Source organism: Lipotes vexillifer, unplaced genomic scaffold, assembly GCF_000442215.2.
Source record: "Lipotes vexillifer unplaced genomic scaffold, Lipotes_vexillifer_v1.1 scaffold383, whole genome shotgun sequence".
NCBI lineage: Eukaryota > Metazoa > Chordata > Mammalia > Artiodactyla > Lipotidae > Lipotes > Lipotes vexillifer.
In genome coordinates, this window is record NW_006772850.1 from 455,894 (window position 1) to 474,958 (window position 19,065).

The 19,065-nt window shown below is 41.0% G+C and overlaps 1 protein-coding gene across 2 annotated transcripts in view; it reads left to right on the plus strand.

Annotated features, from left to right (window-relative positions):
- The window catches only part of ADCY2 (adenylate cyclase 2), a 435,394-nt gene that overhangs the window by 193,423 nt on the left and 222,906 nt on the right, over nucleotides 1-19,065 (plus strand). The window lies entirely within an intron of this gene.

Genomic DNA, 19,065 nt, shown 5'->3' on the forward strand with positions numbered 1-19,065 from the left:
TCTTCTTCTGGGACCCCTATAATTCAAATGGTGCTGCATTTAGTGTTGTCCCAGAGGTCTCTGAGATTGTCCTCAATTCTTTTCATTCATTTTTCTTTATTCTGCTCCTAGGCAGTTATTTCCACCATTTTGTTTTCCAGCTCACTTATTCATTCTTCTGCCGCAGTTATGCTGCTATTGATTCCTTCTAGTGTATTTTTCACTTCAGTTATTGTGTTGTTCATCTCTGTTTGTTTGTTCTTTAGTTCTTCTAGATCTTTGTTAAACATTTCTTGTATTTTCTCAATCCATGCCTCCATTCCATTTCCAAGATTCTGGATCATCTTTACTATCATTACTCTGAATTCTTTTTCAGGTAGGTTGCCTATTTCCTCTTCATTTATTTCATCTTGTAGGTTTCTACCTTGCTCCTTCAACTGTGACATGTTTTTGCTGTCTCATTTTTTAAATTTTTTGATGGGTGGGATTGTGTTCCTGTCTTACTGGTTGTTTCACCTGAGGCTTCCAACACTGGAGTTTCTAGGCTGTTGGATAGAGCTGGGTCTTAGTGCTGAGATGAGGACCTCTGGGAGACCTCACTCTGATGAATATTCCCTGGGGTCTGAGGTTCTCTGTGAGTCCAGTGGTTCGAACCTGGAGCTCCCACTGCAGGAGCTTCAGCCCAACCCCCAGCTTGTGAACCACGATCCCGCAAGCAGCGTGGGGTGGCAAAAAAAAAAAAAAGAAAAAAAGGAGAGCAATAACAAAGAGTACAAAATAAAATTAGACTAGGACACTAACAGACATGTTAGAAAGAATATAAAAATCAAAATATAGATGAAACAACAACTGGAAGGTAAAACAGTACCACGATATTAAAAAAGAGGAGAAGAAAGAAAGAAAAGGTGGAAAAGGCCTTGGCTCTGGAGGGTGGGGCTTAGGCAGGGGTGGGGTTTAAGCAGTGAGTGAGGCCTGTGCTTAGGCCTCACAGGGCTGGAAAAAGCCCTGTGGGAGTGGTGTGGGGGTGGCACTTAGGCTCAATGGAATAGAAGAGGCCCAGACGTGCCTGCCTCTGCTCTCAGAGGGCAGGGGACCCGGCCTGGGAGCTCGGCAGGCTTCCCAGGCTCCAGTGGGTGGGCAGATGCCCTCTGCTCCTCTCCTGCTCCTCTGGTCCTGGAGAGCCCTTCCTGCCTATTTTTCTTTGGACAATGTTTTTCCAGACCAGTATAATAGTAAGTTATTAATAGTTTAATTTTAAACTATTACCATGGTGAATTAAGAAATGGAAAAAGAATTGTGGAGGAAATTCACAAAGGCCAAATCCATCACCCTTACCTATATCTTAGGCCTCTGTGCTGAGCAAAACTCAGATAGAGGGACAGTCAAAATGTCTGGGCTCTCATCTTTATGTAGGAAGGTGACATGAGCACAGACTCTGAAGGCTCACCTGTCCCAAACCCTTAACTTCTGTCCCATAATGTTCAAAACAAAGTCCCATAAGATAGGCTCAACTTTGGGTTTGAGAATAAAAATAACACAGCTTTCTGCTGAGGGAGAAGGATTCATCTAACAAGCAGACAATCTGCCCCAGGACCCAAAGAGAAACCTCAGTTCTCCTCATTCCTCCCTTACCCTGTTCCAAGAATCCTGCTCTCTCTTTCTCTTCCTTCTTTAGGTTTTTTTTTTGCCTTAAGTGCACTTGCCTCATCTTTCCTTGACAGTAAAGTATATAGTGTGCTTCAGAGTATGAGTTTCCTAGGGCTGCTGTAACAAATTACTACAAACTCAGTGACTTAAAACAAATACAATTTATTCTCTCAAAGTCTGGGAGAACAGAAGTCCAAACTCAAGGTGTCAAAAGAGCCACACTCCCTTCAGAAGCTCTGGGGGGGGATCCTTCCTTTCCTCCTTCAGCTTCTGGTGGCCCATGTATTCCTTGAACATGGCTGCATCCCTCCAATCTCTACTCCTGTCTTCACATGGCTGTCTTCCCTCATCTTCCCTGTTTCTTCTGTACTTGTAGGATACATGTCAATGGATTTACAGCTCTGTCGAATCCAGGATGAACTTATCTCTGATCCTAAGCTTAGTTACATCTGCAAAGATTTCATTTTTTCCAGGTAGTCATATTCACAGGTTCTACATGAACATGGATTTTTTTTTTTTTAAGTAGGGAGTTCCATTCAACCCACTGTAATCAAAAAATGGTACTTTAACAAAATCTGCTTTGATGTTTTCTTTTTGTTAGTTTATTCTGCCATTATAACTCTACAGTCAACTCCTCGAGGGAAAGGATTTGTCTTCTGTTTCCATTGCTCTTTCTTAGTCCCTCCAGCTGGTACACGCCAGGATGTCTTCCCAGTTTGGCCAGCTTTGCCTCCTCTCAACTTGCAGACCTTCAAAGTGGAGCAAACTCATCCCTACCTTTTAATACTTATCTCAAGGCCTACTTTCAAGAAGTCTTCTTTAGGTCATCCCATATGTCACCATGAAGAGGTTAATTTTCTCAGATCCATCTGAATTCCTTCTCTTACTGGTTTGTCATCCTGTTTACAGTACATTCCATACGTGGCTTTTATGTATGGTCTTAACTTACTCATTTGCTTGACACCAAACATACTCAGAAAACTACATGTGACAGAAGCTTATGCTACAACACAGGAAAGGCTGTGTTTGCTGACTCAGTTGGCTGTCCCAACCAAATGAGTCAGCCTTACATTTGGCTGCAAGAAACAGAAAATGAGACTATAGAGGCTTAAACAAATGGGAATTTATTTGCCTCAAAGAAATAACACATCCAAAGGTAGTGGGCAACAGACCTTAGTCTAGCAGATTAAGGAAATCAGGACTGATGTCTTCAGGAGTACATTGGCTTTTCTCTCACAGTCATATAGAGGCTGCTGCAGATCCAGCCATTTCATCTACCTTCAAAGCAAGTAGATGGGATAGGAAAGTGGAAGTTTCCCATGAATTGCATCTGCCCCTTTTTATTAAGAAATTGAAAGCTGACACGGAGGCCCTTTCTCTTCTGAAGGCTACTTCACTCACATCTGGTTCCTTGGCCACTTCTAGTTACACAAGAACTGGGGGAAATAATTGTGTGGACTTCTAGCTTCTGTATTGGAGGTACCTTGAGAAAAGGTAGTGGGAAAGGTCTTGACTAGCTGATCAGTAGAGTTTGCTGCTCCCTCAAAGTGCTTGCTTAACCCAGCCTGTCTGGGTTCCGACGCATCGTCACACACCATCTAATACTGTCATCTTGTCTGACGCCAGGATTGATGAGAACAGCTGTTAAGTCAGTAGGCAATAATTAACTCCAAAGTACATAAATTGCCAGGCTGCAGGATTTTTTCCCTTTAAGTATACAGGTGAATGCTCTTTTGAATGTGGAGTTGTGGTCAACTCCGCTGACAGAAAGCTCCAATGCAGTCATTGTGAGCTGCTTTGAAACCTGGGCGAGACTGCTGGTTAGGTGGGGAATATGCCGTGTTTATGCGTGAACGTGGATGTTTTATTACTGGTGTTAATAAAGCGTGTAAAAGAGAACTTCATATGTTCTGGTGCAGCCTCTGCTTTTATTGCGGAAAATTCACTCAGAATCATATCCTCTTAGGCCACAGTGTTCTCCCGGGGGCCTGCATCCAGCCGTGATGTGGGGTTAAAATGAAGGAGAAAAAAGGCTTATGCAGGTAATATGTATCTGTGTTAATTTATCATCCATTAATGCAAAATTTAGTAAGATTTATTATCATTATTTACAGAGACAATTTTACATTTAAATCTAAATTTGATCAATGATCACTTAATACAACATTTTTTATTAGCAAAGGCTCCACCTGGGAGCATTTTTATAGCTCTGAAGTTTGATCCCCTTGTTAAGCCAACTTTATCAGATTTGCTAATGCAAACGCTCTCGGACCTGGGATGCTGACTTGCTCGAAGAAAGGTACAAGAGAATGACATATAACTTTCAAATGCTAATTTATTAACTAGTTCTAACTAGATGATTTCTGTTTTCCATTTCTCTTAGAAACCACTGAGTGTTTGCTATTTGCTTTCAGAACAAAACATATATGCCCACAATAGTAGCAACTCTATAGTCTGGAAATGGTGCATTTAAAAATATCTCTCTAGAAGTTACTGGGAAACCTAACTTCCCTAAAATATTTCTTTGATGTCATGTTGTGTACATATTGTCTTCCATCCCTACCCCTGGTCCTCGTTCCCCTGTTACTGCGGGTCCTTTGAAATCCCACTGTCTGTTCAGATGTGAGTGTCTGAGGTTGGCCTGGACCCATATCTTATTCAGCTGCTTCCCCTTCCCCCCCGCCCATACCCCACCACTCAACCTCAGCTTTATCCAAGTTAATTTTCTAGTCCTCTTACTGCAGTGTTCATCTCCCTCCTCTAATCAGTACAGGAGCCCTCCTGAATGAGTGGAAGGGTGTCTTCGATTTGGTTTAAATAATTACACCACACTTCCCATCTTTAGTTTGAATAGCAAAAGCCCTCCTTCCTCTGGAGAAGCTCATCCTCATTTAGCATTAGCCATTATTCACTCCATTACTAAATTCTCAGCTCTTCTCTCCACTTGAATTGTTTCTTTGTTCTTTGTTCTGGCAATATTCGGGTTTAGCTATCTACTTTTTTATTGACATTAGTTTCTCCAGTGGTAGTGTACAACATATGCACTTGGGGAGACTTATGTTAAAAAAATAATAACCTACTGAGTCTCCAGGAGTGGGCTCTGGGCACTTAGGCATCGTTTTAAAGCGCCATGTGATTCTAATGCACAGCCTGTTTCAGACGTTTGGTGCAGTGAGCTCTGGTGAGGTAAGGACCTTACTGAAGTTTATCTTGCTTTTCCGATTGCTAACAACAAAATCAGAAGATGTATTTGTATCGTACTTAGAATCGAAAGCATGCTTTAAAATATAAGTTTCTGGTTCTCTAAATAGAGCACAGTTTGTGCATGAAATTTGCATTTGTATGTTATGGTGATGTTTGTATTAGATTCACTATAGTTGTAAGAGATGGCAAAAGACCTGTACAGAATTGGGTGTAGTTTATGTACATTACCAATGGGAAAAATACAAAGGTTAAGAAGGGTGGATTTTAATCTGTGGCTGATGGGGTCATAAATGAGCTGGTCTTGCTTCAAAGAATGATGTAATCAGACAGATGTGTCTTCTGAGGAAGCCTGTCTACACAGGTAGCATCTGTCTGCCGGGGGCATTGGCTCCTCTACAGGGAGTGCTCTGGAGAGCTCTGAAGTGTTACCTTGTAAGTAATCCAAACTCTACCAAATGTGGGAGGCTGACTTGCTCTAACAAAAGTGGCAAAGAATGATATTTAAACCCAGGATGCCAATGTATTAATTTATCATGTGGAATATGCCTATTGGGTAGACCAGTTAGTTGTTCATATAAAATCATCTCTTATCTTCTCTCTCTATAGCAAGAAGCCACCTTGTCCAAAGGTCACCCATGAGCCTAGTTATATAACACAGGTGGAGTGGGGATTTGTATGTTTAAGGCAATGTTTCTCGACCTTTCTCCATTACTACTCTCCTTAAGAAGACTTTTTAAATGTTTTTTTTCTAACCAACCCCCCATGAAATTTTAATACCACAGGTATATTGCATATCTATTTATGTGATGTATGCATATCTGTGTATCATGCATTAAAAGACTAATTTTTTGGCTTTCCCCGAGAACCAGTGTTTGCCCTCTTGGAGTCCCTGCTGAGAATGTATGGCCTAAGAAATCCATTTCCTAAAGCCTAAACTATGAGGCTCCGCTTAGAGGGATACACCAGCCAGGTGGGACAGGTACTGGAATCTGCTGACAAGACGACTTCTCTTCCAGACAGCATTGTTTTCCTCAGAGACTAGCCTCTTTCTCTGCTTCCAAAATTAAAATCTTTACCACCCACTCACCTCCCTCCTTTTTTGCACATATCTTTCTTCAGATGTTTTTGTTCACCCAACAGATCAGAATCAAATCTGGCCAGAATTGCATTGTCTTTCAGGTGATGAAACATGTATCTGCATCCTTTTCAGGTTAAATCTAATGGGACAATTTTGGGTCCAAATTCTTCATGTCTGTCCCAGGTGTTATTTGCATGGATTTACTGAAGGGACATCAGGTATATGTCAAAGCATAACCCTTCTCTTAAGGATGACATCTGACAAAGCAATTACGAAGCTTTCTCCCCAAATATGAAAGGCAGAAAAATGGAGTGGATTGATCCAAAGCCAAAAATCATATTTAAATTTAACCTCCACAAGGACAAGGATTTTTGTCTTTTCTGTTTACTTAAAATTACAGTCCCTGTACCATGAACAGCTTCTGTAACATAGTGGGCCCTCAATAATATTTATTGAATGAAAAAAAATATTTTTATTCAGTATATGAATTAGGATCTCTCCAATTGTGGTGTAGTGAATCATGTGGATATGAGGGATTATATTCATTCATTCAAATAATATTTACCAGGGACTTCCCTGGTGGCGCAGTGGTTAAGAATCCACCTTCCAGGGGACAGGTTCAATCCCTGGTCCGGGAAGATCCCACATGCCACAGAGCAACTAAGCCTGTGTGCCACAACTACTGAGGCTGCACTCTAGAGCCTGTGAGCCACAACTACCGAGCCCACGTGCTACAAATACTGAAGCCCGTGTGCCTAGAGCCCCTGCTCCACAACAAGAGAAGCCACCGCTATGAGAAGCCCGTGCACTGCAACAAAGAGTAGCCTCAGCTTGCTGCAACTAGAGAAAGCCCGTGCACAGCAATGAAGACCCAATGGAGATAAAAATACAAAACAAAACAAACAAAAGCGAAAAAAGAAACAGAGACTATTTACCAAGAACACATTATGACAGACCCTATACAAATTACCCAACATATCCATAATGGAATAAAACAGATGGGATCCCTGCCCTCATGGACCATAGAGCAAAACAGGAGAGACAGGCAATAAGCTAATGGGTAAATACAAGCTATCACCTTTTGGGGACCAAAGTTATATTGGGAGAAATAGCAGGGTGCAGCTGGTGGGTTACCAGGAAGCCCTCATGGAGCACGCTCAGGGCAGGCCTGTCATGGAAGCAAGGTGTGAGCAGGCCCCACACAGGAAGAGGGGCAGGAAGGAGCTTCTCAGGCAGAGAGAACTGTCTGTGCAAAGGCCTTGAGCCTGGAGAGATGGGCAAGCTGGATGACCCCCAAGGAGGGCACGGTACCTTGAGTGGAACTGAGGGGTACGGCATGAATAGAAACTAAAGATGCAGACTGGGGCAAGATGTGTGAAGAGTTCAGTGTAGACATTAAAGTGGGCAGGCCAACTCTTCTGGGTCTAGACTTCAGAAGGAAGATCTGGGCTTGAGGTCCACCTTTGGGAGTTGGTGTTATTTAGATGGTGTTAAAGAAGGTGCCAGGTATGTGGATGTCCCTGCAAGGGGAAAATGGGGGAATTTAAAGAGAAAGGGACCTAGACCGAGCCCTGGAGAGGGCAGTATTTGAGTCAAAGCAGTGGAGTCAGTGGAATGGCCAGACCCCAGGGAGCATAGGACCAAGGAAGCTGAGAGAGACCAGGATCCTTGGCAGGAGAAAGGGACCAGCTCTGCTGAGGACGCTGCTTGGGAGTCACGGTAAGGGGAGCGGGGAAAGGAGTGGATGGGATTGACGAAGTTGTAGGTAACCAGTGAGCTTGACAAGAGTAGTTTTTGTGGCTTCTTGGGGTTGCTACATAGTTTGAAATGGGATATGGAGAATCAGAGGCCAAAGAAGTAGGAAGAGCTTCAGTAGACAAGCCATTGAGGTTCGGTTGTTAAGGGAAATGAGAAATAAAGAAGGCGGGGTTGTGTTGTATTTAGGGAAGGCACTGCTCGGTTGGGAGCAGACTTGCTTGCTGCTGGGAATGGTTCAAAGAGGGAGAGATTGATGACAGAAGTAGCAGTAGTGGGAATGAACTGGAGCCTGAAATCCCTGTTGCCTGGAGACAATTGATAATCAAGGTGATGGTCCAGGCTGTGTGGTTTTCTTCTGCATCAAGTTTAAAAGGTATTTTTCTTGCAAGTGGTGGAATTTGGTTGTCAAATTTCATCCCAACAAAGAAATTTCTAAATGCATATTCTAAAATCAAACCGTTTCCTCCATTCCAATTCTACTCCCATGTGGTTTTGATGCCAGGCACGGTTTTTTCTCATCAGCATCTTTCAGTGTGTGATTGCCTATAGAAATCCTTAAGGTGTGAAAACTATTTCCTGTAGCAAGCACAACATTTCCGTTTCTCTGATGGGGGGAAAACAACATTCAGGACCACCTGATCACGGGAAGCTCTGCATCTCCTGCCTCTTCTTTCCAGTATAGAGATAATTTCTCAGGGTAGAGATAATTCCTCTTTGCCTTTTAAACCTATGGCAATAAACTTCTTTGCTGTTTCTTTTAAATTTCATATTCCAAATATCCTTGCAAACTCATTCTAAAAAGGCATCAAACTGTTTCTCAAATAGTTAAATTGTGAGATAGTAAACATTACCCTAATTGGTTAATGACTGATTTACATATGATGCAAAATAAAGGGAACTTCATTAGCTGTGAACTAAGAATTCTACTGTTTATTATTGTCCTCAAAAAATTAGTACCCCCGGACTGCTCATCTAATAATTTTACTCTGGAATTTTAGTGGCCAGGTTTATTACGTAATATGTCCACTGGAAAATAGAAATGAGTATTTTTAACTTTTTATACTCATTCTTCGGAGTTCTAGTAGCCTTGGATAGATTTCTGTTTCATTCCTGGCTTGAAATGCTTCTTCACACCATCAGGAAGCACGTTAGTTCATCACAGAAATGTATTTAGACTTGGAAAACACTGGAGATTTTAAAAATATGATCATTATGGTCCCAAATGAGGGTTTGGGCTTTAACTCATTTTCCTGATAGGCTGAGACAGTGTATGTGAAGCCCACCATCTGAAAACCTTTGTAAATTGTCATTTCATGAGACTTTGCCTCTTTTGCATACGCCGTCTTTTTTTGGGTGAGCCCTTGACTGAAACTGGACTCACGGCGTATATTTAATTGCGGCTTCTTGTCCCCACAGAAGACTAGTTGGCTTGGGGAGGAAGTAATTGCTATCACTAATGACACAGAGAAGACCTGAACCTAGAAGGTTAAACCCATTGCTACTCCTGGCTGCAGCTTCCAACAATCTGCGCAATAATAGTTTCAGCTCGGGTTTACTTGGGAGAAACAGACACCTCTGTGAAAACTGCCAGCAAGTCATATATATATACATATATATATATATATATATATATATATATATATATATACATACATACATACATATATATACTCAATTTTATTGGAGTGTAGATGATTTGCAATTCTGTGTTAGTTTCAGGTGTACAGCAAAGTGACTCAGTTATGCATATACGTGTATTCATTCTTTTTCAGATTCTTTTCTCATATAGGTTATCACAGATTATCGAGTGGAGTTCCCTGTGCTATACAGTAGGTCTTTGCTGATTATCTGTCTCATGTATAATAGTGTGTGTATGTTAATCCCAAGCTCCTGACTTATCCCTTCCCCCCATGTTTCCCCTTTGGTAACCATAAATTTGTTTTTGATATCTGTAAGTCTGTTTCTGTTTTGTAAATAAGTTCGTTAGTATCATTTTAAAAAAAAATTAGATTCCACATATGAAGTCTCATATATTTTTGGTCGAATCAAGTGTGTCTTCTCAGAGTCGATTAAGGAGAAAATAGGTAGCAGGCCCATCATGATTTTAATAACCCTTTTTATTCTACCTAATTAGTTAATATATTTTTGTTATTGATTTTGAAATTGTATGTCATTAGTGATGTGCTTTCCAAACAATGTGTTAAGGCACCACCAGGGCATCCCAGGATATTTTAAAATTTCAAGGGGAACCTAGCAACACTGGACATCTGTCACTGTGGAAATCAACTCAAGGTAGTTGATGGTTTCAACATTAGGTGGCACTGCATTCCTTTTGTTGTCAAGCTGGGTTTTTGGCATATGTGACCGGGGGAAATCAAGACAGAATAGGAAATGTGAGTGGCGGTGTTGAATCCGAGTCTAGTGTTTGTGCAGATGCAATGCTCAACAGACACACTGACTACTGAGGGCCCATAATAAGTCACATAGTAAGTGGCTACTTACGAATGAAATAAAATTATAATATTTTATTTCAATATATATGTTGGATTTCTCTTCCAACAACTCCTAAGCTGTTAGGGCATAATACTTAAGCAGTTCAGACCTTACTACTTAATAAAAAAGACTGGTAGATATCTCCTTTTGCCTAGGAATGCTATGAAAATATTAATAACACACTACGGGCATTGTGAAACAAGAAAATTTGGGAACCTCTGCATTAGTGGTTTTACTTTTTGCAAATAAAAGTTTATAATAATGTTGGAGGGTGTATGCGATGCATGCTCAGTTTATCAGAAGTTTTCCTTCAACCACAGGCATCCATAAGTCTCATAAAGACAGCCAGCTAATGGGGAACCCTAATGGTAGGACGATCACAGCCATCCCTCTGAAATCTCACCTGTGCAACTCATAGAAGCCTGCTTTGCATCACCTGCTTTTGTTTGCTTGCTTTGTTGACATTTATTATTGGTTTGTTTTATTACATTTTTGTCAGTGAGGTTGATTTCTTGGGTGGGGAGAATATAACATTTAGTTGATTATAAATAAATGCTCAATAAATGTTTTTTGAACAAATGAAGTGATGTAATGAATGTCTTAGTTCGTATTAAACCATCAGCAGTATGTGACATTTCTGCAAAAGAGCTACCAGCCCCAAATTTCTAAGGAATGCAGGGTTAACCTTTAAGTGAATTTTCTGGTAATTTATAAATAATCTGTCTTTAAAACTCAATAGTTTTAATGACACAGGGAGCTATATCCAATCTCCTGGGATAAACCATAATGGAAAAGAATATAAAAAAAGAATGTATATATGTGTATAACTGAGTCCTCTGTACAGCAGAAATTAGTACAACATCATAAATCAAGAATACTTCAATTAAAAAAATAGAAAAAACCCTCAGTAGTATGTTGGAGGTGGGGGAATTGAGTGAGGGGCAGTCAAAAGGTACAAACTTCCAGTTATAAAGTAAATAAGTATTGGGGATGCAGTGTATAACATGATAAATATAATTAACACTGCTCTGTGTTCTATATGAAAGTTAAGAGAGTAAATCTTAAGAGTTCTTATTACAAGAAAATTCTGTTTCTTTAATTTTTTACCTATATGAGATGATGGACAGTCACTAAACTTATTTTGATAATCACTTCCTAACATGTGTAAATCAAATCATTATACTCCACACCTTAAATTTACACAGTGCTGTATGTCAATTATATCTCAATAATACTGGAACAAAAAAATAAATGAAATGATGTCTACAAAGTGCCAAAAAAATACCTCAATGGCATGTTATTACGGGCTGAGTTGTGCCCCCCCAAAATGCATATGTTGAAGCCCAACCTTGAGTACCATAGAATGTGACTGTATTTAGAGACAGGGCATTTGGAGAGGTGACTGAGCTAAGATGAGACCATTAGGCTGGTGTCCTTATAAGAAAAATAGATTAGGACGCACAGAGAGACCCCAGGGGCACACAGGCTTGCATAGAGAAAAGGCCATGTGAGGAAACAGCTGGAAGGTGGTCATCTACAAGCCAGGTGAGAAGTCTTAGGAGAAAATAACCCTGCTGGCACCTTGATCTTGGACGTCCAGCTTCCACAACTGTAAACAAAGAAACAAACAAAAATTTCTATTGTTTAAGCCACTGGGTCTGTGGTATTTTGTCCCTGCAGCCCAAGGTGATTAGCGCACACACTGGTTTAGCAAAACCCATTCCTTTTGATTAGGGTCCTGGAATGGTGCTGACTGGGAAGAGCTGCTTGGTCGTGGCCCTGTGAGAGAGCATGAGATGCCTCTTAGTGATTTGAGTGTAACTAATGTACTGCATTGGCCCGAAAGTTCGTTCGGGTTTTTCTGTTAACAGCGTACAAAAACCCGAACGAACTTTATGGCCAGCCCAATATATTCTCTGGTTGAAATTGCTTAGAAGTCAGAGTCTGGTGTCAACGGTATAAATCGTCTTTGCTTCCTCCAAGACCCACTCCTCAGGAAAACCCTCAGTAGGAGAGGAAAGAAGGTGGCAAGGAAACCCAGGAGCACCCTCCAGGGAGACACTACTTTTAAGTGCATTTCAGCCTTTTATCCTGTTAAAAGGAAAGCTGCTGCCAGCCATCCCCTCCCCTAATTAGTATTATTAATGAAACATCTAGTTTAGTTTGTAATAGGAAATTTCTTTGTTTTCCAATTTGCGGAAGGTTTCAGTTATGCAGCCAAGCAGTTATTTATCTTTTTTAATCACAGCATGACTTTATGGAATATCTTTTGGTCTGATTTAAAAGGGCAATTCCAGGGTAGACCTTGAGAATCACAGCATTCATTGTTTTTTCTCCTGTATTTGGAGCCAGTGACTGCACAGGACTTCGCAATCTATCACTTCCGTGTGAATGCACTTGCTAATGTCATGTTTAAGTTCATACCCAGGATTGGCTGTGCTATCCCTGTGGTGTTATTGCCCTCAGCAAACTTGTCCCTCTGTTATCATGTTACATTTGATATCTACATTTAGTTCCATTCAACTTCATAAGGTGTCCTCTTCTTCAGTCATAATTGGCAGGGTATATTGTGCTTGGTTTGCTTAATTCTAATTTATCTACTATTGTGTAGGTTATAAATGGGGTCACGAGTAGGTCATAATGCAAGTCGTCAGTGGGGTAGCCATGCAAATGTACCCTGAGTACCCATAAAAGTTGCGCGTCCCTTCTTGTGCACTGTTGGTTGAAGAGACATATTTATCTCACATGAAGTGGTGTATCATTTCATCTTAAACTAAGCTGCACAGGTTGGAGTGTCTGATAGCCTTGGTCATGTTTGTTGACTGAATCTGAACACCTGTTGCCTCTTAACTTTTTAAATGTGGATCAAATATGTCACCTATAAAGCAGTGATACATGAAGATAATTGTGTATAGTGTTTAAACGAAGCTAAATTTCATTGATCCAGATTAATTAGATTATCTGTCTAAATTAAAGTCTAAAGTGTGTTCAAATATCTTTTTTTTTCCACTTGTTAGTCCACTGAAATCACCAGAATTAGGCAAATTTTGTATTACTTAGTGCAGATCCTTAGGTGAGCTGATTCAAGGTGAATAAAATTTGAGTTTTAATTAGTATATAATTATATGTTTCTAAAGTTTTTGGAACACACTGAGACACAGCACTTAGAAGTGTTCTCATATTGCGCATATGCCATTATATATGGGAGAGAAGGTTCAAGAAGACCCAGAAACCAGCATTTATTAAGCCCATTGGACAATCTAGGACCACTTTGTCCCCTGGGTTTCTGAAAGAGTGGAACCTCTTTGGAATAATTAACTTTCATTCAACTATGTGGACTCACAAAGATCAAGGAGACAGTGGCTTCTGTTGGGTACTAGTAAAGATGTAAAGTTCAGTTAATCATCGATTGGTTGACGGAATGTCAGATGTAATCATTCAGATGTCACTGTGCCATCAGGAGGGCAGGAGACAGTTTGGACCAGATGGAGACTAACTCTAATAAAAGTCCTTTGTAATCACAGGTAAACTCCCACTTGGGCTTGGAGCTCTGTGAAACTTTCAAAGAGAGTGGGGAGAATAATGTCTGCTGGTGTTGTTTTACAGAAATGGCCTGCAGAGTAAGTTAACAACAAAAAGGAAATGACTGGTCCCATTTTGGCCACAGGAAAAGTGGGCTATGAGTTCTGGAGTTAGCAGCTCCCTCCTTTCCATACAGCTTATTTGTTTGCTATTCTCTCTCCCGTGGTGGAGAGGAACTAAACCCTGAAAGCTAAGATTCTTCCATGTGCTTGAAATCAGAGAGAGCCTGGATGAGAGAACAAACGTGTGACGGTGCACTCCTCTGTGGAAAGCAGAGTGACCTATGGATCTCAGTGGAGGGAGGCTTGTACATTCTTCTTCCACTGAGTTCTGAATACTGGAAACTCTATGTTTTGTCTCCTTTTTGTTATTCTAAACTATTAATCAAGCCAGCTTTCTCCCCATCAGTTTCAAATTTGCAATCCCTGAGCTGAGAAGTACAAGTCTGGGTTTCTGCAAGGTGAAGCCAGCTTTCCCTTCTAGGGAAGATGTGTTCTCAATGACTTAATTTGTGAGAGGAACTTTCTGTCAAGATCTTGAGTATCTTCTAGGCCCATCTCTTCCCACTGGCCTGTAATGAGCTGGTGGAACACTCCTGAGAGAAGCAAATGACTCTCAAACTCCTCCCTGAAATTTTATCTAGCTGTGATACCAAACTTGGACCCTAAGTGTAAGATTCTTTAGCCCTTTAGCCCAAATATAGCTGGAAAAATAGCATAATGTATGCTATTCAAAAAGACCTAATCATAACAGCTCTAATATAAAAGAGAATAATGAAAATAATCATCACAACCAACAGTACTATTTCTAGAGGCCATTTCCATAGGAAATCAAATTTCATTTGACTCCCAATTTTCAATTCCAGTCTAACCAACCAAAACGCTAATAACACCCATTGTTGAGGTGGTTGGTTTTTCAGTTTTCTTCATAACTTTCTGTCTTAGCTCACGCTGCCATAACAAAACACTGCAGGCTGGGTGGTGCAAACAGGAGATACTTATTTCTCACATCCCTGGAGGCTGGGAAAGCTAAGATCAAGGTGCTGATGATTCTGTTCTGGTGAGGGCCCTCTTCCTGGCAGACACCCCTTCTCACATGGCAGAGAGAGGAAGAGAGACAGACAGACAGATACAGAGAGACAGAGAGAGACAGAGAGAGTCTCTTCCTTTCCTTCTAAGGATGCTAATTTCATCATGGGGACTGGACCTTCATGACCTTATCTAAACCTAATTATCTCCCAAGGGTCCCACCCCTAATACCATCATATTGGGAGTTAAGGCTTCAGTATATGCATCTGGGAAGGACAGGGCATTCAGCCCATAATATTTTCTGACTCTACTCCTTATCTGGAGGGATTTTAATTTAGAAGAAGATTCCAGCATGTGACCTGAGGATCATTAGATGTTACAGCCAAAGCACAGTGTTTCTGGTCTATACTAAAAGGCTGATAAAAAACAGAAATCCTGAGGCCAGGGCATATAGCAAACTTAGTTCTTTGGGGGTTGCAGGAAATGCTGAGGAGATGGAATTGGGATTCTCTGTAGCCATGTTTGAGAGCTCAGTTAAGGAAAATTCTACCTTGATCATTTTCTCTCCCAAGCAAGAGCATTGTTTTATTTAAGCCAAATTTGATGCTTATGAGATGCAGTGAGCTTGCTGAATATTCATTTGCAGCTCAGTTCATCAAGTTCTTATAATCCCTTTTATCCTTTGACTTATAATTGGTGTTTTTGCATATTTATGATCTGCTTTGTTTTAAGCTGAGGACCTGTTTTAAATGCTGTACTGTCCTTTCTCCTCCAGCCCTGTGCAGTGAGCTCACAGGGAAATCATGGTATTGAGTGATGGGGCTTCATCTGGTACCAGGAGCCTCACCCCACCCTCAGCTTGCATGTGTGCTGCCTGGTGACCTCTGTGGACATTGTAGTCAGCAGCCCCTAACCTGAGATTAAGAATGGGAGTATTGAACAATTTTAAAACTCTTTAAAAGAGTCACAGAGGACCTGAGTGGTCACCTAATCCTTGTGATAATTTCTCAACTGTTTGAAGACAGTGAGCTCACATCCTTAAATGTCCTTTTCCCGGGTGAAATAACCCTGCTCGGGTCAGTTGCCCTTGGTCACGAGATCCCGTTAGGAATGGCCTCACTTCCTGTTACTTTCCTCTGAATGTACGTCGATGTACCAGCATCATAGTTAAATGCTCCATGGACGTGTGGTCTCCAAACTGCAGCCACTTAAAAGAACTTTAAATGATGAAGGCGCTTTATAGCATCAAATAAAAATGCTTTGTAAAGGAAAATGATGTTAGCTGCTTCAAAGCTTACATGTGTCTCTTTAGAAATTCTTCAGAAATACTTTCCCCACACCCAAGTAGAGGGTTGGATTGTGCTAGACCAACCTGCCGTGGCCCATGTGAATCAGGGCCATGTGGGTTAGTATGGGGTAATCCTGAGAGCCTGGTGGAGCCCTGCCCTCCAGTCTCTTAATTTTGTAGACTTTTGTTTCTTTGCCTATAAAATGAAATAACAAAAATGTCCATCTTCCTGGCTGTTCTACTTTCTGGACTCTTGCAAGGATGAAACAAGGTGTGTTTGGAAAGGCAAGGTGATGGCTGTGAAAGAAGCAGAATCAGAGTTTGCTGGTGGGTACCGGCCTTCCCACCGGCACAGGACTGATTATTTATGCATCTCCTGAGAATCACTGACAAGTGTTGACCAATCTTCCCACGCTCACATCAAGTGAAGATGGGGAAGTGGAAAGTGGTGGAGACAACCAGGCTTCTGTGACAACTGGGCAGAGTCCGGTTTGCACAGATTCTGGATTGTGGGTCAGGCTTGATCTCAAGGCCTAATTTGAAACTTCATGGTGAACCTTGGCTGCCGTTATAACCTTACACAATTTATTTTCTTCCAAGACATCTCTTGGGAAGCTAAGTTTCTTCTATTTTCTGACAGATGTGAGAGTAGCTAAATGAAGCAATGAGATAAAAGAAAACATCAAGACAGTATGATGTTATAAAATAAATCCAACATTGTGAAAATAGGATTTTTATTGTGTGTTTTATTATGTGTTAAACAGTCTTCTAGGAAGTAAAATGCTGTGATATTATTTTTGAAAAGAAAACCTTAACCGCATCACTTCCTTGTGCCCTAGGTTTTATAGAGTCATTATATGAATGCGCCCTTTTGATGGAAAAATGCTTTAGGATATCAATCACATATGTAAATATGTGTAGTTATTAAAATACCAGAACTAATTCTATTAACCTTAGAATTTGGTATTTTAGGATGAAAGCAGGGATCAGAAAAATGCTTGTAATTTGATTAAATTTTCCGCCAGAAGAGAAAGACCATAACAACTTGGCATTAAAACTCTTAGCTGTTTATTTCTTAAGCATTTCCTTTACATATCCAAATAAAAATCTATAAATGCATTCTTTCTAATTATCTATAGCCAGGGAGGGTTCGAATTACATGTTGTTTGAAGCAATGCAGCATCCATTGACCAAGTGGATGAATGGATGAATGAGTAAGCGAAAGAAGGCTTTTCCTTCCATCCCATGACATTGCAAAGTTGCCAGGGCACTGGGTCAGGCAGACAGTGTTGTAATAGAGATGCCCCTTTCGTACTCCCTGCTGAGGGAGGCCAGGGGACAGGGGATGGCTTTATTCAGTTCCCTTGCTTACATTTGGTTCTTATTTTGGAGGAACTGAGTTCCTAAAATGTTTGCGTCTTTGTTTGAAGGCATTTTTAAGGAGAAAAAGAAGAAGCTTTCATAGATAATCACCGTTATTTTTATTATTATTTCAGCTGCACATAATAAGGAAAGAGTTGGTGCTTTCTAATTCCGGGCAGTCTGGTTTGTGTTGGCGCTTCTGGTTCCTGCATTCTTTGGGTCACTGTTCTTCAAAGCAAACCCAGCAATATCAAGGTCTGAAGAATCTTTAGCAAAGCAGATGGTCATTTTGCAGAAGCAAAGTATGACAGGACTAAATTAATAGTGCACCCCTGGGCCCAGCTCTGAAATGACCTGTGCTCAGGCAGGAAGCCAGGAAGTTCACGAGCTTTCCCACATCCTCGAAGGACTGACATCCACGGGGGTGATGTGGGAAAGGATGGCAGTGGGAAGGATCAGAGCCTGTGCAGCTAGAAATGCTTGGGAGCAACACTGAAGACAAGCACACTGCTCCCCTGTTCTGTGCTGAGGTACGCACAGAGCACATGCACGTGTCACATGTGCACATGACGTACACACACCACACACACTACCCCAAACCACACGTTTATCCTTTATCCCATATATAAATTACATATGACATGCACACATCCATCACACATATCTTTCACATAACACATACCAGGTACACATGCATACCACATACATACATCATGCATGAATCACTCAGAGACAGGTGTCACATAGATATATCACATATACAAATCACACACACCATACACATCACAGAAATCTTACATGCATATTATGTACACACATATCATGCATGTATCATACGCAAATCACATACATATGCATGTCACACACACACACACAAACACACACACACACACACACACACACACACACACACACACACACACACACACACACATGCACGCACTCAGCAATGCACAGAGCTAATATTTTAATCATCGGGAGTACTACACCGTGCAGAGGGAGGACGGCATGGTTCTCTGCGATGTCCTGTCATGGGAACCTTGAAGGCGTAGGAATAAAAATTCCCCCAAGAGTGTTTCAGTCCTGGCATGCATGCTGCCCACATCAGTTGACTGATGTGTTAAGCTGACCTGTGTCAGTGGGAGACCCTTAGCAAGCAGCACAGAGCTTTTGGACACAGATGCTCTGCCTTTGTTGTTGAAGGGATGAGTGCCCGTTTGGTGAGAGGAAAGGTCATGTGGAGGGGGGTGAGGGCGGAGGGACATTTTCTGCAGGTGTGACAGTGCATGCCCTGCCAGACCTGCGCAGGTCTAGCCCTGAACACATGATCATCAGTTTTATTTAATTTTTACCACTTGCTCTGTGTTAATAGTGGGCCTTGAAAAGACTATGGTCATACACTGGTGGTGAGAATATCAGTGGAACATTTTCTTGGAGCCATTTTGCCATATGTATCAAGAACTTTAAAATATTCAAGGCTTTCAACTCAGTGTATTTTACTAATTGAGCCTGAGAAATGATTAAATATGAGGCCAAAGCTTTAGACACGAGGTTGACCACTGTAGCGTAAAGCAAATGCAAAGAATATTAATAAAGTAATAAAGTATTCTTTATTAATAAATAAAGAATATTAATAAAGATAGTAT